Source organism: Prionailurus viverrinus, chromosome A2, assembly GCF_022837055.1.
Source record: "Prionailurus viverrinus isolate Anna chromosome A2, UM_Priviv_1.0, whole genome shotgun sequence".
Classification (NCBI taxonomy): domain Eukaryota; kingdom Metazoa; phylum Chordata; class Mammalia; order Carnivora; family Felidae; genus Prionailurus; species Prionailurus viverrinus.
This window is the reverse complement of record NC_062562.1, coordinates 34458832-34486796: the sequence shown is the minus strand read 5'-3', so window position 1 is coordinate 34486796 and position 27965 is coordinate 34458832. Positions and strand designations below refer to the sequence as shown.

General features: G+C 39.6%; 1 pseudogene; it reads left to right on the top strand.

Annotated features, from left to right (window-relative positions):
* The first annotated feature begins 830 nt into the window (after positions 1-830).
* Positions 831-26181, top strand: LOC125153108 (60S ribosomal protein L21-like; annotated as a pseudogene).
* Positions 26182-27965: the final 1784 nt, after the last annotated feature.

Here is a 27965-nt window from a genome sequence, read left to right as displayed (position 1 = left end):
TCTCAGCCTGGAGACTAGAACACTGAAGAAAAGGTATCCTAGGACCATTCTCCCACCAAAATCTCTAGAGAAGAATCTTTCCTTGCTTCTTCTAGCTCCTGGGAATCGTCGTGTTCCTTGGCTTACAGACCCATCACTCCAATCTCTGCCTCCATTGTCACATGGCATTCTCCTAATGTGTATGAGTCCAAATTTCTCTCATCTTATAAGGACACCAGTCATTAGATTTAGGGCCCATTCTAATCCACTATGACCTTATCTTAACTTTATTACATTTGAAAAGACCCTATTGTAAGATCACATTAACATGCCCCGGGGGTTAGTATTTCAACTGATCTTTTCGGGGGACACAATTCAATCCACAAAAGTAGTTAATGAACAACTTGGCCACATAATTTTTGGCAGGCCATCCTAGGATCAAGCTTCCAGGAAGCCCTCAGTAAATGATAGCTAATATGGGGTGACATATTTTGGTCACATTTTTTCAGGTAAGTTTGGTGAATTTTGCATTGTTTATCAAAGATCAGAAAACTAATACAATGGAATTAGAAATCTGATAAAATAAATCCAAAGAAGGGTCTCTATAAACAGCAGTATCTCCCAAAATTGGTTATTCACATGCCTTACGGCTTCTAAAAAATTTTAGGTATTAAGAGGACAATCTTTATGTTTAATAATTATGTATTTAACATGCATTAGAAGAAATATTACTAGCACTTAAAACCCACGATTTCACAAATAACATTTCTTTCAATGTGTTTTATACAGAGCTGTCATTTAAAACAGGTGTTTGCCTTTCAGCCAGAATTGCCATCTTGCAATTCACCAAAATGACCAACACAAAGGGCAAGAGGAGAGGCACCCCTCTCTCCAGGCCTTTTATAAAACATGGAGTTGTTTCTTGGGCCATGTTCACGGGAATCTACAGGAAAGATGATACCGTAGACAAAGGAATGGGCACTGTTCAGAAAGGAATGCCCTACACATGTAATCATGGCAAAACTGGAAGAGTCTACACTGTTACCCAGCATGCTTTTGACATTGTTGTAAACAAACAAGTTAAGGGCAAGATTCTTGCCAAGAGAACTAATGTACATATTGACCATATTAAGCACTGAAAGAACCAAGACAGCTTTGTGAAATGTGTGACGGAAAATGATCAGAAGAAGAAGGAAGCCAAAGAGAAAGGCACTTGGGTTCGACGGAAGCACCAGCTTGCCCCACCCAGAGAAGCACACTTTGTGAGAACCAATGCCAACGGGTCTGAGCTGCTGCAATCCATTTCCTATGAGCTCATGGCATGGTAAGTGTTAAAATAAATAAAATAGCTCAGGACTGTGAAAATAAACAATTAGGCACGTGAGTGAATCAATTCATTAAAAAAATGACAGAAGAGTTGGTAAGTGGCTGTAGCGAAAAATACTGCAGTGGTACTTGGGTGACTCAAGTTTCAGACATGTCCTACTCCCACATGATGCTTCTTTCTTCATTCTGTCAAACCAACTGGCATCGATGGCTGTATGTCTTCACACGGATCCAATTTGCAGAATGCAAATTTTGGGAATTTCCCAGTTGGGGCATTGGACGTAAAGATGCAGTTTCTGTCTTTATGTCACCTGCCTTTATTTATTTATTTATTTATTTATTTATTTATTTATTTATTTTTATTTAATATAAATTTATTGTCAAGTTGGCTTCCATACAACACCCAGTGCTCATCCCAACAAGGGCCCTCCTCAATGCCCGTCACCCACTTTCCCCTCTCGCCCACCCCCCCATCAACCCTCAGTTTGTTCTCTGTATTTAAGAGTCTCTTAGAGTTTGCCTCCTTCCCTCTCTGTTTGTAATTTTTTTCCCCCTTCCCTTCCCCCATGGGCTTCTGTTGAGTTTTTCAAGAGCCACATATGAGTGCAAACGTATGGTATCTGTCTTTCTCTGACTGACTTATGTTTACTTAGCAAAATATCCTCTAACCATCAACACCCAAGAGGAGAAAGCAGGCAACAACCTCTTTGACCTCAGCTGCAGCAGTTTCTTACTGGACACATCTCCAAAGGCAAAGGAATTAAAAGCAAAAAATGAACAAGTGGGATCTCATCAGGAAAAAAAGCTTCTGCACTGCAAAGGAAACCATCAACAAAACTAAAAGGCAACTGACAGAATGGGAAAAGATATTTGCAAATGATGTCGGATAAAGGGCTAGTATCCAGCTGCCTTCAAATTGATGATCACTTCTCTCAAATCCACATCTTAAATACGTCTGAAGCTCAGTATCAAAGCTTAATGATTAAACTATAATAATCAAGACTGTGTGGTAATGGCATAAGGATATACATGTAAATGAAAGGGACAGAATTAGGAATCCAGAAGACCTCCCACATTTATTGTCAAATGACTTTCAACAAGGGTGTCAAGATAATTCAGTTGGGAAAAAATAGTCTTTTCAACAAATGGTACTGGGACAACTGAATGTCCACATGAAAAAGAATGAAGCTGGACATCACTTCATCTCATATACAAAAATTAACTCCTCATATATAAGAAAAGAGTATGTTATCGTATGTGTGTGTGTGTGTGTGTGTGCGTGTGTGTGTGTGTGTTCACACAAATATTTTATTCCATTCTGGAGGTTGTCTTTTTTCTTTCTTGATGGTATCCTTTGCTATGTTTTCTCCCCACCTTTTGTTGCTTGTACTTTAGGTATCATACCTAAAGAACCATTGCCTAATACAAGGTCATGAAGATTTACACCTGTGTTTTCCTCCAAGTTTTAGTTCTTACATTTAGGTTTTTGATCTGTTTTTAGTGAAATTTTAAATATAGCATTCTCTCCACTTTGATTTATCTCAGAGGCTCTTAATTTCTCAATTTTTTTGAGATATTTATTTTGATGGAAATTTTGAGATAATAGTTTTGATGGATTTTAATAAGCTTGACAGTCTTTTTGTCTGGACACAATGAATATATCACCACACTGTTTCTAGCCTACATGGCTTCTGAGGAGAAATCAGTGATTAACCTTATCGATAATCCCTTTAAATGATGAGTCACTCTTCTCTTGCTGCCTTCAAGATTCTCTGTGTCTACCTTTCAACAATTTATGTTTTACCTAGGTGTGAATCTCTTTGAGGTATCCTACTTGGAGCTTATTGAACTTCCTGGATGTGTAGATAAATGTTTTTCATTAAATTTGGAAGTTTTAGCCATTATTTCTTCAGCTACTGTTTCCACTTTCATCACTCCTTGTGGAATTCCCATTGTGTGTATATTAATATACTTGAATGTCCCTTGGGTCTCGAAGGCTCTGTTTACTTTTCTTTCTTCCTTTTTGTTTCTGTTCCCCAGACTGGATAACTTCAGTTGTCCTACCTTTAAGTTCAAAGATTCTTTCTTCCACCTGTTCAATTCTTCCACTGAGCCCTTGTAATGAATTTTTAAATTTCAGTTATTGTACTCTCCGAATCCAGAATTTCTACTTGGTTCTTTCTTTTTTTTTTTTTTAATTTTTTTTTTAATGTTTATTTATTTTTGAGACAGAGAGAGACAGAGCATGAACGGGGGAGGGTCAGAGAGAGGGAGACACAGAATCTGAAACAGGCTCCAAGCTGTCAGCACAGAGCCCGATGCGGGGCTTGAACTCACGGACCGCGAGACCATGACCTGAGCCGAAGTCAGCGGCTTAACCGACTGAGCCACCCAGGCGCCCCGTACTTGGTTCTTTCTTTATATCCTCTATATCTTTATTGGTAGTCCCTATTTGGTGAGAAGTGGTGCTTCTATTTTCTTTACTTTCACAAGCATGGTTTCCTTCAGTTTTTTGAACTTATTTAAAATAGCCAGTTTAAAATGTTTATCTACTTAGTCTGGCATGTGGGGCTCCTTAGGGAGTTTAATCAATCGCTTCTTTCTTGTGTTTGAGCTACACTTTTTTTTTTTTTTTTTTTTTACAAATGCACTCCTTAATCCCCATCAACAGTTGAACCGCACCCACCTCACCTCTGGTGAATCAGTTTGTTCTCTCTAGTTAAGAGGCATCTTGGCTTGCCCTTCTCGTTTTCTCTTTGTTTGCTTATTTTGTTTCTTAAATTCTACATATGAGTGAAATCGCATGGGTTTTGTCTTTTTCAGACAGAGTGAGTTCACTTAGCATGATGCTCTCTGGCTCCACCCATGTTTTTCTAAGTGGCAAAGTTTCATTCTTTTTCATGGCTGAGTAATATTGCACTATATGTATACATCTTCTTTATCCATCCATCAGTGGAGCTGAGCTATACTGGAGTTGATGAGCTAGACATTTTTATTTCTTTGCATGTCTTGTAATTTTTGTTGAAAGCTTGACATTAAAATAATGTATTGTAGAAACTCTGAAAACCATCATCTCCCCCCCCGCCCCCCCCACCAGGACTTGTTATTGTTGCTGATCATTGTTTATCCTGTAATGTTTCTGAACTAATTCTGTAAAATCTGCATTCTTTTCCTTATTTGGCCATCAAATTTCTGCTTAGTTAGCTTAGTCATTGCTAACTTGGAAACCAAGAGGCATCCTAGTCTTTGCTAGGGACCTCCATGTGCATGTTGGGTCACATTTTAATACTCAGTCAGCCACTTGACAACTTTACCTTTGTCTTTATTTCATGCTTTGCAAGGAACATCAAGACTGGCCAGAGTTAAGAGGTTAGGACATGTAACATAGGTCTTTCGTAAGCATTCATGCAGCCCTGGGAATGTGCACAGCCCTACCTATGTGCATGTCTTCCTAAATTCTCAGAAATATGGGAGAGTTTTCCAAAGCCTTAATAGACTCCTCATTTCCCAGCTCTTTCTATTAATTTTTTTTTGGGGGGGGGATGGTGTAGTCTATTGTTTGCTGCAACCATCATCCAGTGCCTCAGGCAACCACAAAATTAAACAATCACCCCTACAGATTTTTGACAAATATCTCAGGAAAAAGTCTTCACTAAGGCTTTCTTCAGTGGGTGAGCTGTAAGTCAGGTCAAAGAAAGCCAGCTTCATAACTGGGGTCGTCCTAGGAACTATCAAACAGGTGAAATAATGCTAATTCTCTAGGAATGTGGCTGTGAGGCAACTCCGGCCATATTCTGTCTCCTTATTCTCTCAAGATTGTGGTCTGCTGCTTTTCAGTGTTACTGTGGAGCTGTAGAGAGGGAGATGGGAGGGGAGCAAGTTAAAATACAACAAAGCTCACTCTTCTTAGGAAGATTTACCTGTTTTTCTTCAACGAAAATTCTCCAGATTGCTGCAAGCCTTTGTTAGCTTTTAAAATTTTGAAAAAGTTTATTTGGACAATGCTGTCCAGTTTTCTCACTGATTTTATAAAGAAAAGAACTTTCAAAAGTCCTTATTCATTTTCAATGACATCCCCTCTGTCCTTCTTTCTTTGTCTCTAAGTGCAAGGTTGGCTTCTAACCAGCACTATGCTAAGTCGTTCCTCTTTTTTTTTTTTTTTTTTTTTAATTCTGCCCCTTCTTTTTACTCTGGAAAATACCAAGTATCATAGTTGGGTAGAGACACCGGTGTCAGATTTGGTAAGTGTTGAGAAGATGAGGATCATTGAAGGGTAATGATCCTTGAGGATCATTTTTATTAATTTTGTCCCATCCCAGATGGTGATTACTCCACTTAACCATGTTGTTATTTACACTAAAATAAAGCTGTCTACTAAAGCACATACATTAAATGACATCCATGTCCTGATGATGAGAAGAATATACATAATGAGACCATCACAGATGCTAAAGCTGAAGAATACAGGTTGAGTGCTTCCTTTCCAATCACATCAAGAAACACGGTTCCTCAGACTATCTTCACCTCACCAATAACCCACCTTTCAACTTTTACCCCATTCCCCTTCATCTGGGAGTCCTTTTTCCAAAGAAACAACATTACTGTTATTGTTTTAATCAACTGGTGAATGTTACTAAATACAGCCAATAGTCAAATATCAAAGCTCCGCTGAGATCTTAATGCTGGGCAGTTAGCTAGGTTCACTCACTAGCTCAGTGACTCATTCTTTCACCTTATTTGACAAAGTTGAATATTATTACCTGTTACGAACCTTTGAGGTCCTCAGTGCAAACTCACATTGTGAATTTTGAGTAACAAAGACCAATACTTTTCCGCAAACTGCAGAGACTTTTACAAATGTTTTCTCGAAAAGGAAACAGCCAGTGATTCATAAGCGCAAAAGTAGAATTCACCAGCTGTTTCATATGCCCTTTCCCATCAGGCTTGACCTTTTCTTCACTGCTTCCCCAAATTCCAAATTCTTTCCTGCCTGAGGGGAAGGAAAAGCATTTTCTCCTGCCAGCGACAGACAAGATGCTGCAGAAGCAACAGCTGGCCAGAAGTGATTCTACCTTCCCGGGGAGCAAGCCAAGTCAGAGACGTGGATCATTATGTTTCTAGGTGAAAATCCCAGACTGGTAATTCTTTGGGCTTTTTTTAACTTCTTTTATTTGATGAACATTTAGCATGCCATCTCTCTATGCTCAAAGGTGTAACATTTATGTAACATAACCAGAAATATATCTGACCAAATAGAATGAAAATTATTTCGGCTGAGGCTACAACATCAATATTAATATGAAACCCATGCCACGGTCCCTTAGTGCCATTAACCCATAAAAACATACACAAATTAAGGATGGTTATGGTTCTGAGGTCTCACTGGCAGTTGGGAAATGGGAATTTGTGTTGTAGCCTAAGAAATATTCCTTAAGTGGATACCTAGTGTTCCAAATTTGACCAGTTTTTGGTCACTTTAAAGAATTTATTTACCACTTATTACCTCAGTATCTATGATTCAGAAACTTTGAGTATTTGGGTCTTTTTCACCTTACGGCCAAAATGTGAACAAAATTCATTTGTTGTTGTTGTTTTATTTTTTTAAATTTTTTACTGCTTATTTATTTTTGAGAAAGAGACAGAGGGTGAGCAAGGGAGGAGTAGAGAGAGAGGGAGACACAGAATCTGAAGCAGGCTCCAGGCTCTGAGCTGTCAGCATAGGCCCGACATGGGACTCGAACCCATGAACCGTGAGACCATGGCCTCAGCCGAGGTCAGACGCTTAACCCACTGAACCACCCAGGTGCTCCTCATTGTTTCTTTTTTAAACCGTTGTGTTAAGTGAGGGCCCCTAACCACTATCCCAACCAGGGAGCAGCTCCAGAATTTCCCGACTGCTCAGTGAGGCTAGTTTGACCTGCTGAAGACAAAGCCACCAGTACAAGTGGTGACCGCTCCACTGGACACATTTGCCCATCTCTGCGTATGGCCAGAAACATCTGGCAGGGACAGAAACTCACAGCCATCTGCTGTGTTCTGCTTTTGCACATGTATGAATATCATATATGATTGTGTTTGGGAAAGACAGAAAGAACACCAGCATCTATAGAGGTGAGGGGTTGAAAGCCATATGATTATCTAATTAAAGTGATATGTGACATACCTCTTATTTCCTTTGTGGACAATGTAGAGCCAATGAACCAACAACATTTGAATCTTTGAACGACCATGGAGTAAGCAATGAGATACTACTTTGTCTCAATATCCTTTGTGTAAGAACCCTAAGTGAATTTCTGTTTTGAGATTCATTTCAGAAAAATCGTTGCCTTTGTAGATTAATATATCTGGTTTCTATTTTCAGAAATCGCTTGAGTCACTTGTTATCTTTCTTTTGTTGCTTTAACAGCTTTATTGTTATACCTAAGTTTATCACCCAGGTGGGTAGAATCTGCTCAACCAATATATGCAATGCTAAAAGCATCGACTCCTTCTGCCTTCTCCAGATGGTTTGGAGATGTCTTACCCTACCCAGTGTTTGAAATTGCCTTAGTATATAAAGGTATAAAGAATGGCATAAAATAGCATTTATAAGAGAATAATGTGGCATAATGGTAAGTTGTGCTATTCATGTTTAGCAAACAGTTATTTGCCTCTTTAGTTTCTCCATATCCATTTGTCCAAAGACAAAGGTCTTTGCTCCTACGTTTTGCTGGGTTGGTATGCCCGCCCCTCCCCCTTCTCTCTTCTGATACAAGCCAAGTCAAGTACCATATCCTTGGCAGATCTTTAACCTATCAACAGCTCATGTCAATTACTATACTTCTGTCCCTCCACCGAGAGAGAATTGCCTGGGAGAACATGTGACTCTAGAGGGTCTCATCACAGCAAAGTGCTTTAGTGCCTAATATATGTGGTGGAAACACTGAAGAAAAGAAACTCTCTTCTCAGTAATCCTGGGGCTTTCTGGTGGCCATGTTGATACCCAAAGGAAAGAAGTTGCTGGAAATTTAATAGTGACCCTGTCTCATTGAGTCAACACTCTTGTGAGGGATACCAATGAGTCAATGAGTCATAATAACTGCTAACAGCAAATAAATACAGGGAGTTATGGGACCACTCAGCAAGAGCACTGACCCAATTTAGGGAAGATCTGTCAAAGAAGACAACATCATATGGATTTTCTGTCACCTGCTCCTCAGGGGTTAAATTAAAGATGTTACATTTTTATCCTCAAACTGAGTGCACAGTGAGTAATAACGTTGACACCTAGCCATAGGTATTATCATTATAACTCTAAAACTGTAGCTTTTCCTTAAAATTCCCACCCAACAAGATGTCATACCCCATTCTATTTTAATAGCTAACTTTGCATTATTCATGATTATTGCCTCAAAAACATAGATTATCACAGCTGCTCAGCCATCATATATATAGTTTCCAACCCCACCACCCACTCCCAATCAGAATTTTGGCCATGGCCCCAGTTGGTACTGAGAGAGAACACATAAACGTTAAATACTATAACAATCTGTGGTAGAAGAGAAAAAAAATTAGCCACCAACAGGGCTGCAGAATTGTAACCAGGAAAACAAAAATATCTCATCCAAGTACCTATTTTTAAAAAATGATATATTCTGACACAGCAATTCTTTGATAGGTTTAGTAAACCCATCAAAAAGCTCATGGAATGAACTCAGTAAAACCTTCCTTTTAGGACTCTCTTACTGAGAAAATAGGAGAGTTGGTCAGGATTTGCACAGTAGGTTAATTATCAGAAGCCAATGAAGGACAACATGAATTTCATGTATGTATAATTTGCTGGGTGGATAATCTATTAATTTCTCTCTCTAAGTGTATATATATTTTAATCACATATAAATTGTAAGAGCTGAACATTTTCAACGCTTAGTTAAAATTTTAAAACAAAGGACCAATAATATTAGATTGTTCAGCATCTGCTTTTGGGAGTTTTTCCCAACCCATGTGTCCTTTGGTTGTTCAGTACCAAAGACTTTGTGAGGAATTGCACCACAAGAGATCCAGGATGGAAGCTGTCAAGACGTCCTTCAAAACACCCTTATAAAGCCTGACGTCAGGATGAAAAACTTACAAAAACCAACAACAACAAAGCCCCCCCAAAAACCTAAAATGGAATTAAAAATGATGAAGCTTTCCTTGGCTAAGATATTTCAAATGCGGAGGCCTATGTGAGACATGAATCCACGAGACTAGGGCTGATGAAATGTGGTAGACAGGCTCAAGACAGTCGTTAGTGATTCTTGCCTTCTACATTTATATCCTTGTGTAGTGCCTTCCTACAATGATAGGACTGGCCTTTTCAGTCAATAGGATAATGCAATATAAAGGAGGGTGACTTCTGAGGTCAATAAAGATGTTGCGGCTTCTGTCTTGCTTTCTTTTGAATAGGGCAGTCCACAGAAAGCTAATCACCATTCTGTGAAAACACCGAGAGAGACCTCTGCAGAAGACTAAGTGGGAAGGAACTGAGGCTTCCCACTAATAGCTAACACCAACGGGCCAGCCATGTGAGGAAACCACACTGGAAGCAAGTCCTCCAGACTCAGTCAAGCCTACCAACGCGGATATGTTGATTATGACCTCATGAGATGCGCTGAATCAGAACTACTCAGCCAGGCTACTCAGGGGATTCCAGACAGACAGAAGCCATGAAATAATAAATAATGATTGTTGTTTCAAGCCACAATGGCTTGAGGTAATTTGTTAGGCTATGATATATAACTAATTCACCAGGCAGTTAACCTACTCATGTCTTTTTCTCTAGACTTTACAGCTATTATTTATTTAATAATAGGGTGAATGTGTTTCTGAATATTCATCAATACTGATTACAGTTAAGAAATGAGGTCCATAATATTTTTCCAGTCGTCTACACATGTCAATCTTGAGACGTAACGGATTCCTAAGACTGAAGGCATCTGTAACTCCACTCAGTACCTATCCAGTACACAATTGGCATAGTGGACAAATTACCCATCTACTCTATTTCCATGCAATTGTTTGTAAAAAGATGCTCACACTTATCCATGTATGCAGTATGTTTCTCTGCACCTTGACCTTCATACAATTATTAATCAGAAAAATTGACACAGATCATAAATATCTTCAATTTCAGTCCCCTCTTCAACATGCCAGCTGTAAGTTCTTCAGGCTAAGTCATAACGTTTTCAGGGACAGGAATTCATTATTTATCACCATCTATTGAAAAACTCAAATAAATTTATTCAAACAAAATCTCTCTCTCTCCCTCTGAATTCCAAATACTAGCCTTAGACACTGAGTAAGTCATATGCCACTCCGATCAGTCTTTCAGATATCTGCAGAAAATAGTATCTTCTGTCTGAGATCTCACTTACATAGGATGAACGTATCCAGCTCCTACTATTTCCCTTAAGACATGATTGATCCCCTGATATCCACGATGCTTTCCTCTGAACTTGCCCCAGTTTCTCTTACAATCAGAGCCCATGATCCAGCAGCCTACAGGCCTGTAGATGCTGTTTTGTTCTGTTTTGTTTTGTTTTCAGACATTTGTTTCTGGATGCTTTTGGACGTAGCTTGCCATCTTCAGTTACCACAAATCCCACAACATCTTGCTGTCTTATAGCTCAGTTCCCGTCACCCATTCTTACCTATCTGACTGATGTCTCCCAGAACACAATACTCCTGACTTAGGAGTTAAAACTGCGGCAGCTCCCTTTCCATATGCCACAGGTGGAGATAATTCAGAAAGCTGCTCCTGGTTATTACCGGGAAGAAATCGGTGTCATCACCTTCTCGCCTCATTCTTAACCATATCAAGTTAATCAAGACCTACTAAGCATCTCCTGAAGGTCTCAGACCAGGAGTTGTGTTAATAACACAGAAGACAGGGGTGCCTGGGTGGCTCAGTCAGTTGAGTGTCTGACTCTTTAAAATTTTTTTTTTCAACGTTTTATTTTATTTTTGGGACAGAGAGAGACAGAGCATGAACAGAGAGACAGAGCATGAACAGGGGAGGGGCAGAGAGAGAGGGAGACACAGAATCAGAAACAGGCTCCAGGCTCTGAGCCATCAGCCCAGAGCCTGACGCGGGGCTTGAACTCACGGACCACAAGATCGTGACCTGGCTAAAGTCGGACGCCCAACCGACTGCGCCACCCAGGCGCCCCGAGTGTCTGACTCTTGATTTCAGCTCAGGTCATGGTCTTATGGTTTATGAGATCCAGCCTTGTGTGGGGCTCTGCACTGAGAGCACGGAGCCTACTTGTGCTTGTGATTCTCCCTCTCCCTGTCTCTCTCTCTGCCCTGCCCCCATTCACGCCCTCTCTCTCTCTTCCTCTCAAAATAAAATAAACATTTAAAAAATAATAATACAGAAGACAGAACACTAGTTAGTTCACTCCTCAAGGCCAGGACCTCTACCTCTTATCCACCCCCTAGTCCCCTCCCTGCATGAACCTAGCACGTAACGATTACTCAGCACACGTGATTAAAAGGAAGAAAGCAGAAACGTAGGTGAGGACAACGCCCACATCTCAATTGGCAAAAGACAAGCAAGAACTACGTGGGAAATCTAAACAGGAGAAAGATGTCTACCCCTTCGTATATCCAAATGGTGGGGCCATAGAACGGGGATAAATTCCTCATTGGGCAATTGTTAGTCCGTTTGGTCTATCCCATAAGCCTCAATGGAGCACGACCATTTTGGGGGTGTTTAATCAGTGCCTGGCAATAGCTAACTCTGATTTTGCTTCCCTGTACTGGCAATGTTAAGGACTAGAAGATATTTTTTGCTGTTTACTGCATGATTTACTGATGGTATAAATTTCAGAGAGTTAGATCTAAGGTCTTTTTACCTTTCTACTGAAGAAAAAGTTATAGTGGGTCAGAAAACATAGGCAGTGAGTTGTTCTCAGTAAGAAATATTAAAGGGAAATAAATAATACATGGCACCCCTCAAGAGGTCTATCTTTATTGTTTGTTCCATGGTACACACATCCTTGCAAGCCTCAAGTAGAATAATTACTTCTCTAAAGAGCAGCCGAAGGGGGGGACAAAAACCAGCACACAATAGCACTCGACTTTTAATTCCACTGGCAGCTAGAACACCATTAAACTGTACTTCAAGTCTTTGAAGTGCTAAAAAGTTCACTCAGAAAATATAATATGGCCATGTATCCGACTTAATAGCTAACGCGGTCCCCTCTCTCTCCAGTTGAGAAGAACATTCAAACTACAGCAGAGTGGTGTTGGAAACTTTCAAAACCCAAAGCATAGTAGCAAGTCTTTTGGACCAGTTAAAAAGAATGTGGAAATCATAACCTCTTCCCACTTCACTGCCTCTATCCAATCATATTAGACACTCTTGAGAGGCAGTAGAGATTACTGGTTAACAGTACAGGCTTTCTCTGCACTCAGAGAGACCTCAGCTTGCCACCTAGTCTGAAGCCTGCAAACCATTGTCTGGTTCAACCACCTGATTTCGGTGACACTCAGTTTTCTCCTCTAAAAATGGAAGTGATCGTAGTACTTACCTCATAAAGTTCTTTTTTTTTTTTTAAGTTTATTCATTTTTGAGAGACAGAGAGGACAGAGCATGAGTGGGGGAGGGGCAGAGAGAAAGGGAGACACAGAAGCAGGTTCCAGGTTCCGAGTTGTCAGCACAGAGCCCGACACAAGGCTCAAAACGACAAATCATGAGATCATGATCTGAGTCAAAGTTGCATGCTTAACTGACTGAGCCACCCAGGTGCTCACCTCATAAAATTCTTAAAAGAGTAAAAGCAGTGATATATGGTAATCATAATCACTCTGAGTTCTCTATTTACTGAGCGCTTACTATGTGCCAGGCTCAAAGCTAAGGGGGTACATTACCCACACTGATCCTGACAGTGGTGTTTCCCTTTCCCTACAACTTTATAGAGAATACTCAAGAGGAAGCAAATTTGGGGGAGAATGATACTCAATTGCATTTGGGACAGGTTGAGTTTGAAATATCAGCAGGCCATTGGAGGAGAAAACATGGCCTCCACATCTCTGAACCTCATCCCCAGGTGCTCTCCGGATAAAACCACGCCGAATTTTAGACTATTCCCACTTGCCAATAACAGCCGTAGGAATGAGTTCACGTTCTAAATATAACCTAACAATACTGTATGTAGTGGCTCAAGGCGTTTACCTAGGGTTGTATCACCTATTTAGGCAGCTACATTATATAAGCTGTCCTTGTCACCTAAGTCTATTTTTTTTCTGCCCTTCTGAGGAGACTTTAATCCAAATCATCCTGTTATCATTCTTGGATTTTTGATACCTCTGAACATTAATTGTCATCAGAATTAATCTTAAAGGAATTCTCTACCTTTTTAGCTAGTCACGTTAGATGCTCATTTTCACTTTGGCATTCTTCACATTAGCTCTCTCCCCTAACTTCAGGACAACCACTATATCATAAGGACACTTTTCTGACGGACTTGAAGCAAAACAAAACCAAATAAGACAAAACCCTCTTCACTCTGTGGAAAGAATATGGAGACACATTTCTAATGCCAGCTGGAGTCCAACGCTTTGAACCTGACCTGTCCATACTATTTCTAACATCCAGAGTATAGCAACTGACATACTGTCTACATCCAGCTCCAATATGTAACATTTGCACCTCCATCCCGCCGGTGCCTTAGTTCTCAGGCCATGAAAGAAAATGTACAGCACAAGAAATGTTAGCAACTTAGAAGTGACAATTTATACTGGCTAGAAAAGGCACGTAGTTCTACAACAAGCTATCAGGCACTCCCGTATTTTGAAAATCAAACTTTCTGTACAAAGTGATGCTCAGTTTCTGCAGCTGGAAATTCTTAACTAAAAGCAGATTTCACTATCAAGTTGGTAAGTCATTCCTGTGCAAGTTGAACCTTGTACAATTAACTATTTTACTTTGGATGTGGCTATATTCTCTTATGATATTAAATACACATCCCTTTGTTTCCTATATCCTGACACAAGAAATGAAGCAGAAAGATACATCAAGAGCAATGAGGAGAAACTTCCTATTCATCCAAAACTTTCATAGGAAATGTGAAAAGCCAATAGCGTTCATATGGGAAGAATTATTTCCATTTTCTACAGGATCACGAGGTAGTATGTTCGTAGCTATATATAAGGACTAAAATTATTTAAAATAGTTAACCACATAGCCCACTAGATATTGAGAAATAAAGCTATGAAAGGTTTATAAACAGGTATTGGATGCAAAGTTTAATCACTAAAGTTACATACAGAACATATCAAAGTCCTTTTTAAACTTAGAGTGAAAACAAATGCCTAGGGGCTTGGCTATAAACTAAGAATTTCAGAGAACAATATTTACCATGAGGGACTATTATGGGTTGGTTATATATATTTTAGAGATTTACATGGACTTCTAAACGTTTTATTGGCTGATTCCCTAACAACATGTGGAAGAGAGAATCTGACAAATCCTGATTTATTTTTTAAAATATTTTTTTCCAAGGGGCGCCTGGGTGGCGCAGTCGGTTAAGCGTCCGACTTCAGCCAGGTCACGATCTCGCGGTCCGTGAGTTCGAGCCCCGCGTCAGGCTCTGGGCTGATGGCTCAGAGCCTGGAGCCTGTTTCCGATTCTGTGTCTCCTTCTCTCTCTGCCCCTCCCCCGTTCATGCTCTGTCTCTCTCTGTCCCAAAAATAAATAAACGTTGAAAAAAAAATTTTAAAAAAATATTTTTTTCCAAAACCAATTGTTTGTAAAATTTTTCTAGGATCATTTTCCTAAAAATTACATGGGCCACATCCTTCCACTTCCGGTAAGCTTAGTGGATAATAGCAGGGTTTGATTCTCAGTCCCATCTAGGTTTGATTCTATAGCTTCTTAACTCTGTAATCTTTCATTCATTACTTAAATTCTCTGAGCCTCAGTTTCCTAATCTGTAAAATGAAGATTGAAATGCTCTTAGAAGAACATTCACAATGTTTTAATAATGAAAGTCAACGCCTTTTCCTTCCCTTTTCTTTTTTTTTATGAAATTGGAAGATTAATTCTAAGAATTTCTTTTCACCTTCTGGCATGGTTTCAAGTTTATGTTCTTGATTTTCAAGACAAGACATCTTTCTTGTGGTTGCTAACAATTTGTGTTATGAGTTTGACTCCTTCCTGTCAACTGTGAAAGAATAAGAAGAGAAAACATTTGCAAAAAGAGTAAGAAGGCGGAGAAGGAGGAGGCAGCAAAGGGATCAAAGGAAAGTGGAAGAATTACTTAAAAAATTTTTTTAAAGTAGGCTAGAATCTGGGAGGCTAGAATCTGATCCTAGGAACAACTTCCTTAAAAGATTGAAGATCACCTACCCAGAAGGATCCAGGTATGCAAACTCATGGAATGATCACTTGGAGTGGCACTGTTCACACAGACTAGTGGGTCACATAGATGATCCTCATCACTAATCACATGACCCTCATCACTAATTACCCAGCTATCACTGAAGGAAGAACTTGTAAGGTAATCTTCCCTTGAAAGCAAAACAAATAAAGCATCGCCTATAAACACCTAGCAGGAGTGATATGTATTTATGGTAAAACACTTGGTAGATTTCAATTCTTTGGGCCCAGTGAACCCCCATGAACATACCTCTCAATTACGTAGGAATCTGTATGTTCCTCCAATGGTAATGAGACTTTGGACATTAATTAGGGTGATGATGGAGAAGTTACCTGTGCTCGCAGGGTAGGTAAGTTAAACTGAATAAACCCAAGATTCTCATGCTGGATCAATGATTACACATTATATATTATTTCCTGCCTCGCTGCGTTCTTAGAAAGATTAAGTGAAATGACTTATGTGAAATTCTTGGTATTGTGAGGATTCAAAATGGTAGCTACTTTCATCATCAATATCACAGTAGCAGTGCCTCCTTGTGTTATCAGGACCTTAGACAGCTTCGGCAGAGATCAGAGAGGAGGGATAAATGGTGGAATAGAGTCGGGAACTTTATAAGAGGTAGCCTTGGTCATCAGAAGCTGCCAGAAAATACAGGAGAGAACACGAGGTCATTACAAGAAAAGCTGTCTCAGAATTTTACATTTTTTGACCTGGAAACAGCCTTGGGATTATCTAATTCCAATTACTCATATGCAATCACCTCTAGCTACAGATACACAAACACTGATGAGAAGTTAAGTTTCTACAGATATGTTTTCAATAACTGATCATCTAAAATAAGGTGTATGAGAGATATTCCTGACTTTCACTAGCCCATGTCTGAAGATTTTGCTCTCAAGAGTCAATGCCATTGAACAGTTGTGTTTTTTTTGAAATCAAAATATATTAATCAAGACTCGTCTGAATTGCAAATGAACCCCCATTGAAATTCAATGAAGTAGGAATTTCCTGGCTGACCTGAATGCAATGACTAGAAGACCTTCAAGCAAGAAAGAATTCAGCTGCTCAACAACATCATCAGGATTTAGTTTTTCTCTTTGATCTTCAATTCCTCTGGGTCCTCTTCTCTTGGGTAGTTTCTCTCTTTTGAATAAGAGTCAATGCAGGAGACCTAGTTGAAGAATGACTTTCTCTTCACAACAATCAGATCCAAAATTCCAAGACTGGGTGTATTTGCCTATCCTGGGTCTTGTGCTACATCTCTGAGTCTATGTTGATTGCCCTGGCCTGGGTCACATGGCCACTCCTGGAGATAAAAAAGTAGTCCATCCTCACACAAATCAAATGTATGAGACTAGGAGGTTATTCCCCAGAATAAATTGGGATATTGTTAGGAGAGAAAAAAAAATGCATGTAAGGCAAACAAAAACAACAGATGCCTACTAAAGCCAGTTTTATGAGAATACAGAGTGTCAGGATAGACAAAATCCAAGTATAAATTCAAAGTTCTTCAGTACACATTATTATTGTTTTCAGAGAATAGGCAACTATCCAACTCTTAAAACACTTCTGCAGAATGCAAAAGGTCAGAGAGATACAGACTTTTGGCTCTCATCTCTTTTCATAGACTTACAAATACTAAATCAAGCATTTACAGTTAAATTGTGGTTCCCTTACCATCTTAATGACCAGTTTTATGCAATCAGATTGGTCATTTAATCGATCCTATTAAGTTTGAAAGACAACCCCAAACATCAAATTGACCTCTCAGTCTAGGATTTTCTTAAGTCCTAGACAACGTCTCCTTCATTCTCATTTACAGTTTTCACATCTATTTTTTTCTTCTACTTTCTTCTTTTCTACTTTTCCCATATAAACTCTGACTCCTCTTGCAATTCACACAGCAGACCAATGAATTCAACTTCCTATTTTCCTTTACTTTCTCGGAGTCTCCTAAAGATATCTTGATTACATTATACTCTGCTCCATTTATTTAACAAATATCTGTGTTCCAGGAAGGATGCTAGGTGCCTGGGTCACAGCCACGGACAAGTCAGACAAGATCGCTGTTCTCATAGAATTCACATTCTAGTGCTGAAAACAGGCAAACTTACCACCTACTTGTGATTCCTTGCCTGCTGTTATCCACCATGAACCGTGGTTGTCATGAACCGTGGGTAGCTTTTCAAACACATTATTTGTTATAAACTTCCCAACTCATCGTGGAAGGTAGACCAACTTCCACTAACCTCATTTTATAGATATTATTTAACAGAGAGGTAAAGTGAGATCATTAATTTAATCATTCTAGGATCTCCTAAACCTCTACCTTAAAAAATGCCAGATACTATTTTGGGCTTTGGAACAATAACGTTGACTTTGGCATTATCCGCATGCACCTAGTGAGGGACACTGATAACTATAATTGCAACTAAAAAACAAAACAAAACCAAACAACAACCACAAAAAACCTATGAAATCAAGTAGCAAGTTAGTGGCAGACCTAAAATAGTGGACAGCATTTCAGACATGAGTCTGTTATACTCACAAAAGTGTGACTCTCCCTGCAAATGATCACTTGACCAAAACCCATATGAGGATGAAGCACCAGCACCTAAAGCTATTCTTACCGTAGCACCTGCTACACAAAGCAGGCCTAAAAAAGAATTCTATAATCCCCGATCATGACAACACCTCTACTTCACAAGAAAATCCACTGACTCCGCCTCCAGTCACTTCTACTGTTCAACATCTACTGAAGGTCTTCATGAATGCAATGGGTAAGATCAGATGGATGGGCTAGGACAGGAGGTGACAACCTAGCTTGCCTCTCAGGGCAGCCTGGCTCCAGAAATAAAGCTCCTAAACATTCTGCTATTGTGCCTTTACAAAGAAGACCTTAATATAGGGAAAATACAATTTGCAAAAGAAAAAACAAAATTCACCCAAATGAAAAGCTTAAGAATAACTTAAGATTGATATAGGGGCACCTGGCTGAGTTGGTTAAGCATCCAACTCCTGATGTCCACTCAGGTCAGGATTTCATGGTTCATGACATCGAGCCCCACATCAGGCTCTGTGCTGACAGTGTGAAGTCTGCTTGGGATTCTCTCTGTCTCCCTCTCTCTCTCTCTGTCCCTCCTCTGCTCGTGCTCTCTCTCTCTCTCTCAAAATAAATAAATAAATTTTTAAAAGATTAATATAAAGAAGCAACAGGATATGGATATTTTTTAACACATACAAAAATAGGAAACAGTATTCAGAAAAAATAAGAAATTCTACAAATGAGTTAGAAAAAAAAATGAGCCAATGATACAAACAGGCAAATTAGAAACCCAACAGCCACAAACACACGTACACACAGCTCAACTTCAAGTAGCAACCTAAGTATTACGAATGAAAGTAACGACAGCATAGTATTTCGTACACTCAAATACGATGAAAAATGTCTGACTTCATAAAGTGCTGATAACAGTGTATGCTTCTGGAATGAACTGAGTTGCTGCAACAACTTTTGAGAACAATTTGGCAACATATCAGTAATTTCTAAAAAGGACATAATCTACAACCCAACGGTTCCGTTCCTAAGTATATACCTTACAAAAATTCTTGCACTTGTATCCCAGAAAACTGTTTGAGAATGTTTACACCAGCAATCATGAAATTGTATTAAAAAACCTACACATCTTCCAATAGTAGAATAGATAATTAAGGGGGAGTACAGTTGAATTTAAAAGGAAATAGCTATACCTATAATACGCAGCACAGATATTAAAAACATAATGCCACATGAAAAAAGTGTACATACAGCACATTATACTTTCTGAATCTTTTGCGGACCCAAACAGTACTATATATATTATTTAGAAATAGAATAGAGAAAATAGAAAAAAAAATTTCTAGAAATAGAAAACAATGACTCCAAGTATGCCTCCCTAAGTTAGGAGTCAGTGGGAGATGAAAAGGGAATATGGAGGGGTAAAAGGAATGTCAACATTGCCTGTTCTGTTTTGTTTCTTTTACATTAAAAAATGGGAAATAAGACTGACAAAAGGAAGTCTTTATCGATGTCAATATCCCAGTGTTTTTATATAGTTTTCTGTGCTTTAAATTTTCAGTATTTCTCAAAATTAAAAAAAAACAACTCTCTGTATTTGCTACTTTATGGTTCCAGATGCCAAGATGAGCATAATGGTAAATTAATGGGGCTCTGGATTAGAACCACTTGGATTCCGATGTCAGCCTTGCTGTGTATGTGGGCAAGCTACTTAACTGCTCTCTGCTACAGTGTCTCCATGTGTAAAAGGGGGAAAGCAAAATCATCTTGAGTGTGGGGATATTGAGGGAAACAAGTGAAATGGCACATGTAAAACACTTCTTAGCACCAAGATTGGCACCGGTAGTTACTTTCGTGATGACTAGTGGTAGGGAAAGCTGGCTGGGAGCGACTGTACTCCAGGAATCTACCGCTGAGCCAGAGTCCTTGCCTGCCTGCCATCTCGGGCTTCCAGCCCAGAAGAGAGGTCACATCTCATTCATGCATCTTCCATGGTGCCCTATCCATACTTAACTGAAAAATTACAACTCAGACAATTAAAAGTGCAAGGCAAAAATAGGGTCTCCAAACAAAGAAATCATTAACATATCTTAGCATTTTCTTTCCTTGGTCTTTTTCATTCTTTGCTTTATTTAATAAATATTCACAGAAAGCCTAGCACATACGAGTGCGACTTGAAATGGGGTCCACAGTTCAGCCAAAGGCTCACAGAAGCAGCATTTAACAAGATCCCAGCTGATACATATTCAATTTAAACTTGGCCTAAATCAACTAATGTTTTTCTTTGTTTGTTTGTTTGGTGTGTGTGTGTGGAATGCTTGGGTTTAAATCTTTGTTCTAGTATTACTAACTATTGGACTTTTACCATGTGATACGGCTTGCCTGAGTCTGCTTTCTCATCTGCCATTGGGAATGTAAGCCCCTATCTCATATTTGCTGTTAAGAACTAAAAAATTAGTTCTGCCTAGAAGCGTTTGGCATAGCCATGTGACATAACCCCCCGATGGTGTTAGTTTTGTTATTAAGTTAAAGTCTGAAAGAAATAACAATCAGCCAAATGAAAACATGGAAAGGAGGGGAAGGATCTCTATCATTAGGGGCTGAGGCAAAATGGTTCCAGGAGAAGCAATGGTGAAAAATTAATTAGGGCAGGGTGGAGGAATGATTAAAAACAAAACAAAACAAAACAAAACAAAAAAAACCTTTGCTCTACATTAATTCTGAAATCGATTTCTAGCTATAATACATCATTACTTCTGTTCTAGAACTTCATGCAACTAAACTTTTCTTCTTCATTCCATAAAGATGCACTTTTGATGGTAGTGATGGTTTGTTATGGTGTTTATCCTGTATTTCATGTTTGTTTTTAAAGACTTCAACTAGAAAAATCCATGCACGTGCACAGTGCAGGTTTTCTGCTCATGATGGAGCAATACCAGGCTCAAAAGAGAAGCACTGGACAGAGTCCTACATCCCTTGCTAGGGGCTCTCTCCCCACCCCTACCGCTCATGATGTTCTGTTTATGATGTTCTGGTTCCCAGGAGGATTTAAGACATGGGCCCTCTCACTCTCACCAGATCATCTTCCACGCTTACCCTGTTGCATCCCCTACTATGCAAAGTGGAAAGAAGGAGATTTTTAAAATAACATTTCTAATGTTATCATACCATTTAAAACCCTCAATAGTTGCCCAGCTTTTCAAATGTGGGTGCCTATAAAGATGGAACATTCATGAGCTTAGCTTGCCAGGCAGGCACTGCACAGAGTTCCCTTTCATCCTCCCTGTAGTCATCACCTGGCTTCAGTCCCTCCCACACACCATGACCGCTCTGGCCCATGAAACTTTCCACATGGTCAGTTTTCTGAGAGGACTGCTCACCCGGCACCTGCAGCAGCCCAACTCAGCCCCACAGAGTCCGTTCCAAACACAGGGTCTCCAGTGAAGCTGCCATAACACATGCCTGGCCAACTTTAGCCAGATTTTTTAGCTGGATACTCTCAGAGTACCATCTTGCTTTCCTTCAGAACACTACCCTAGTTGTGGGGCTTCCATATTCTACTGTCCGGTGTGTTTTCAGGGTTTTTTCTTCTAGCTTGTGAGAGTCTCCCTCACTTTTTCCTACATTCAAATGCTTCTTCATATAGTTCATCCAGCGTTTGGAGTATGTTACAACTGGAGGATTTCTTGTTATCCTGGGACTTAATATCACAAGAAATGTAATTACTCTACACCAGAATGTAAATGTGTACTTATGCCATTATTTAAGAAAACTTGTCCATTTCACCCTAGTGCATGGCAACGTCTGTGTTTGACTCATCACTGTCATCAGTTTTGTTGCGAGCGCCCAGCACAGAGTAGGTACTCAGAAAACATTTGTTGAATGAACGAACAGATCAGAGCTTGAGGGTAGGGGGCTATATCTTGGAGCGTCTTGCTGAATAACAGGCTGATAAAATCCAACCAAAGGCGATATGACAAATTCCAAGATGTCCCACATTCTTCCAGGCACTTCAGATGAAAGCCTCAGAATCTTTGATCACCAGAAAATGTGGCTCTCCTACTAGTCTAATGTCGTTAATCTTTAATGCATTTTCACTCCATCCATCCTACACTTAAGTTTCCATATTCTTCATTAATTCTGACATCAGCAGGCTGAATTCCTCTGAGGCCCAAGGCACTAGAGCTCTCCCTTCAAATACCAAAGGCACATTTTTTTAAAAGACAGGCATAATTTTTGCCCACAAGATTTTGTGTAACAATATTACCAATTAGCCTCTTGTGCCGTCCAAATAAATTGCCTACTAGTCATCACTTTAAGGGATTAATTGACCATGCAAATACTGAGAGGCATAAAATTCTGCTGCCAAACAGAGATCTAGTTAAGGCCTCTGTAAGTATTTGTCCTTGGGAGCAAACTCCCTTATATTTTAATCATATTGTATTATTTGAATAAAACTTACAAAGTTCACTTAAGGTTTTTTTTTTTTTTCCCTAGGATCATCCTCAATTCATTTGTTCTTTGCCAGACTAGAATTGGCCAGACTTTCTTCAGACATTGTACACAAAGCGGGCAGGATGCTAGAAGGTAATGTTAGAATTCCAGCTGGTTTTCCATACCTCTCATTGTATGAGATCAACCATGGCAGAGTTCCACCTGACTTATCTGAGCTATGGATAGAGTCAGAATATTGGTAATGGGAGGTTTCTTAAGGGTCATCTAAGTTCAATGAGAGGTTGGGGAAATAGATAAGTAAGAGCCTATTAGAGAGGGCCTCACCAGGGATCCTGAGAAACTTAACAGGAACCCATAGGAGAGGGGAAGGAAAAAAAAAGAGAGCGAGGTTAGAGTGGGAGAGATCCAAAGCATAAGAGACTCTTAAAAACTGAGAATAAAGTAAGGGCTGATGGGGGGTGGGAGGGAGGGAAGGGTGGGTGATGGGTATTGAAGAGGGCATCTTTTGGGATGAGCACTGGGTGTTGTATGGAAACCAATTTGACAATAAATTTCATATATTTAAAAAAAAAAAGAAAGGGTCTCACCAGGAAATAAATGGCACAGTCCAAATAGAATAATGGGGATAGTTTTACTAAAGAAAATGTTTACAAGGGTGTAAGAAAATGGTAAAAGCTGTGAGACTGCCCTGATGTTAGGGCCAACAGAGTTGTCACCGCCCCTTTGCTGGAAGGGGCCAAAAGAGAGAACAGTTACAAGAACTTGGAAAGAAAGAGACATACGAAGAGGCCCCCCTTCGAAGGAGCTATGATCTTTGGTCAAAGAGAAAGCCAGTCCAAAATGATCCCTTAAGTAAGGAGACAAGGAAATAAAATAGACCAGCCTCCCTCTCTTTGCCTCCTCCCACATTCCACCACAGCTTCCCATTGGCTCCTCTCAACAGGAAGCTAGATATCAAGGGAGTTCACCAAGGCAGTTCAGAGCTTGGCCTCCTGAGACTAAAGCATGACTAAGAAAAAAAGTTGAGTGCACATCTAGAGGGTAAAACAGGAGATATCCAATATAGCAGACGCATCTAGGGAAGACTCTTAAAAACGTAGATTCCAGGGCCACAGCCCACACTTACTGAATCAGAGTCATAGCAAAATTCAAAGGCACATGAATTTTGGGAAAACTGCATAGGCAATGATGATGCATACTTATGGTTAAGAATAGCTGACATTTTTAGTTTAAACCCCTAATTTTAACCTTTATTTCACAGCTCTTGGTAGCCCAGGAAAATTAACAATTTTGGTGCTGCAAATTTGTCTTTGCACCACAAACATCAATTTTCATCAACTATCCAAGGGAATGGGGCTATTTAGGGACCCAAGCTTTCAACCTGGGTAGATATCCACCCTGTTCACATGGTTTTTGCTATGCCAGTGGTTAAACTATTTAATTACCTATTAGTTGGCAAATAGCCATTGCTCTAAGCTCCCAAGTATCCAACCTCTACGCGAGCTGTCCAGAACTTCTTCAATACAGCCACTAAAGGGTTAACACCCCAAGGTCCAGTCTGATTAGATGTTTTGAATACCACATCTCAGTTTTCAACTAACTTATTCTCCTTCTCCACCATACTTTCCCTCTTAACCAGGAATGCTCACGTGTAAATCTGATGACTCTCTGGCAGATTTATTAATAAACCCAACAGCCAAAGACTATTTTTGATGAGACACAGAAACCTACTAGGCAGCTGGATGCTTTGTCCCTAAATTAATACCATTGTGCATTTTCCCTGTACCAGTTTTCAACACTGAACCCAATAACTGTTAACCTTAAATCCAAGAACTAGAAGAGCATAAACCCAAAAGAATGGCATTTGCAGTCAAAATCTTGCATTCAAGTTCAGTTCTGTTACAACCAGGTGGTTGACCTTGGTCTGGATATTTAGAGTCTGGGTCTCAGTTTTCTTATCATTTCAGGATTTAAAAACACAACACGGGTGACCAGGTGGCTCAGTCGGTTAAGCGCCTGACTCTTGATACTGGCTCAGGGCATGATCTCACGGTTCATGAGTTCCAAGTCCCACATCAGGCTCTGTGCTTGACAGCATAGAGCCTGCTTGGAATCTTCTGTCTCCCTCTCTCTCTTCCCTGCATTCTCTATCTCTTTCAAAATAAATTTTTTTTAAATTCTAACTTTAAAAAGCAAACAAAAAGCTTACTCCCAATGTTGATGGACAAAATACCCTAAGTGAAAACAGACCTCATGTTTTGATTGTTCAGTTAGTAAGACCAAAGAAAGCAAGGGGGAAAAAAGGAGAGGAAAAGTTAAAATGAACAAAAAAATAATGACAACACATTCCAGCGTGTTATCACATAAGTAACAAAACCCCTACCACATATGAAGCTATTATGTTTCACTGAGAGGAGAGTAGTGACTTTGCACACATTTAGTGCTCACCTAAGTCCTAGCAGCTAGCATTTTTAAAGGCAGAGCACTAAAGTAGACATGAAGCTCTGAAATAACATGTGTAAGAGCACACAACAGCAGAAACCATCTCCCAGGTAATTTCTTGGCCTCCCAAGTGATGTACCAACCTGCTAGTTAAGCCAATAAAATCATTAGCTTATGGTCCCATTATTATAAACAAGACCTTTAAAATCACTTACCGACCAATCACTTACATCTGATTTCAGAAAAAAAAGAAAATTACCAAGTATTGATTTTTAAGGGGAGACCCTTATGAAACTGCTGTATAAAGAAAGGTCCGTTTTCTTAGGACTTCTCCATTTATCTGGATTGGCTAAATTCTAGATTTCTAATGCCAGAAAGAGTGAGTCATGTAAGTGCTTCAGGGATTTGTAAAAAAAAAAAAAAAAAAAAAAAGTAACAAGCTATTGATTTCTCTTTCTGTAAGACTTTGTTTACATGTTTATTAACATGACCAGCATCAAAGTAATTCATGGCTCAGGAATTTTAGTTGTAACAAGAAAAAGAAAGCACTTTCTCGGGAGAATGAAGGCTTAATCACATAATTTGGGGCTCTTTTAACTCCATTCCATCCCCAAAATATGTAGATTTGATCTTCAACCCCCAACACATCTGGGGAAATAGCCTCAGGGGATCTAATACGGTCCTATTCCATAAAGACCACTATGGGGACAAGAAAGAAGTACACTTCACGGACTGTCAAGTACAGAATCAGGGGAATGTTCTTTTTTTTTAAGTCAGTGCTTTTCTGTTTATGAAAAGACATTGACTTTGTTTCCTGTTTCACGGGTTGTAGAAAATGCATCGCTATAACTCATTTTCCCCTAATCCAGGGCTCTAGATCTTCAAGAACTTTTGCCTCCTGATCTCAGGAAATCCTTACTACAGCCACACGAGGAGCGTGCTACCACTGTCCCTGCTTCCCAGAGGACTTTAGGGATTTGTCTAAGGTGGTGGTTCTTAAGAATAGCTGCTTGTTAGAAAGGCAGAATCAGGAGCTCTGTGCTTCTCAAATCACAAACTTGGGGGGTTTAACAAGTTCTTCAGGTGACTCTGATTCTTGGTCAAACGTTGCTTGATAAAACTTACCTGGGATATTATTCTTCAACCAGAACTCCTAGCCGGTGAAATGGATGAGTCCCCGAAAACCCCTCCCACAGAAATTTTGTCTCAGGGGGTCCCAGATGGAGTTAAGGACTGAACTGTGTCCTCCCCCAATTCCTCTGTTGAAACCTAACCTCGACTCACTCAGAATGTGACTGTATTTGGAAACGGGCGCTTTAACGAAATAATTAAGATAAAATGAGGCTGTTAAGTTGCGCCCTAGTCCAATTTGATTGGCATCCTTATAAGAAGAGACTAGGACACTTACAAAGAGAGACCAAGGGCACACAGGACAGGGAAAAAAAAAATCATGTCAAGAGGCAACAAGAGGGCGGCAGTCCACAAGCCAAGGAGAAAGGCTTCAGAAGAAACCAAACCCTGCTGTTAACCTTGATCTTGGATTTCCAGACGTGCCCTTGTTTAAACCACCCAGTCAGTACTGTGCTGTTAAGCCAAAAGTGTCTGTATTTTCAATCAGCACCACAGGTGATTCTTCTACTCTGACAAGTTTCAGAGACTCTAACCCATCACCCTTGTTACTAGGATGTGATTTTCAAAATAGTAGCTTTCGCATCTCAACTTCTCAACCAGAATCTACATTTGAATAAAATTCTCAGGTGATTTATATGCATAATAAAGGTTGAGAGACACTGTCCTGGGGTACATTCTAAGGTTGCCATACTTAGCCAGTAAATGTTTGTGGTATTTGGGGCCTGTTCATACATACATTCATATAAAGATATATTTATACTAAAAAGTCACTGCTTACCTAAAATTGAAATTTACCTGGGCATCTTATATTTTATCTGGCAATCCTATCACAACAGCTCATCCTGAAGTGCAGGGGAGAAAGTGGATAGGCTCACCAGAATGATGTCAAAACAGGACAAAGACTCACCTTTGGTTTCTAAAAGCTCCTTTATGGTTGCATGTTTCTTGTCCTCAGATTGAGTAGTATAACAACACTCCAAAGGGCTGACATTTCCATTAGCTGAAAGAATAGCAAATCTCAATGATCTTGTCTAATCTTCAGGTCGTGAAATTTCTTACTGGAAACATCTGTAGCAACCCTCGCCCTTAAAGCCGACAACTTATTTTCCGGAAGGCAGCCCGGAGTTCAGAGCTCCTCATAACCCAAGCAGTCTCAGAAACATCACGTGATTATTTCTTACGGTGGTGTCGTATCTCTCAAAGTAAAAATGGCAGGTCATTAATTTTGTTATTTCTTAAAAATCACAGAATATTAGCGCTGGAAAAAAGTATTGTAAATCTCGGAATTTAACCTCGTGGTATAGTGTTAGTAGTCATAACAATCACTATTTACAGAGCAGTTACAAAACATCAGAGTAATTTACAAACATTCTTTCAAATTTCGAAAAGAGTAGGTATGATGATTTCATTTTTCATAGCAATAACTTGGCTAATGTTACTGCAAACTTACTATATGGTTGGCACTGTACTATAATGTACTATTCTATTCCGACTTACCTTAAGCCTCTAATGTAGATATTATGTACTCCATTTTACAGATAAGGCAAGTTATTTTCCCAAGGTTTGCAGAGCTGATAAGCAATTGAGCAGATACTCAAACACAGGAAAAAATCTCTGAAGGCTTCACTGCTAGTTACTGACATCACCTCACCTGATAGAGGTGGCAAGTC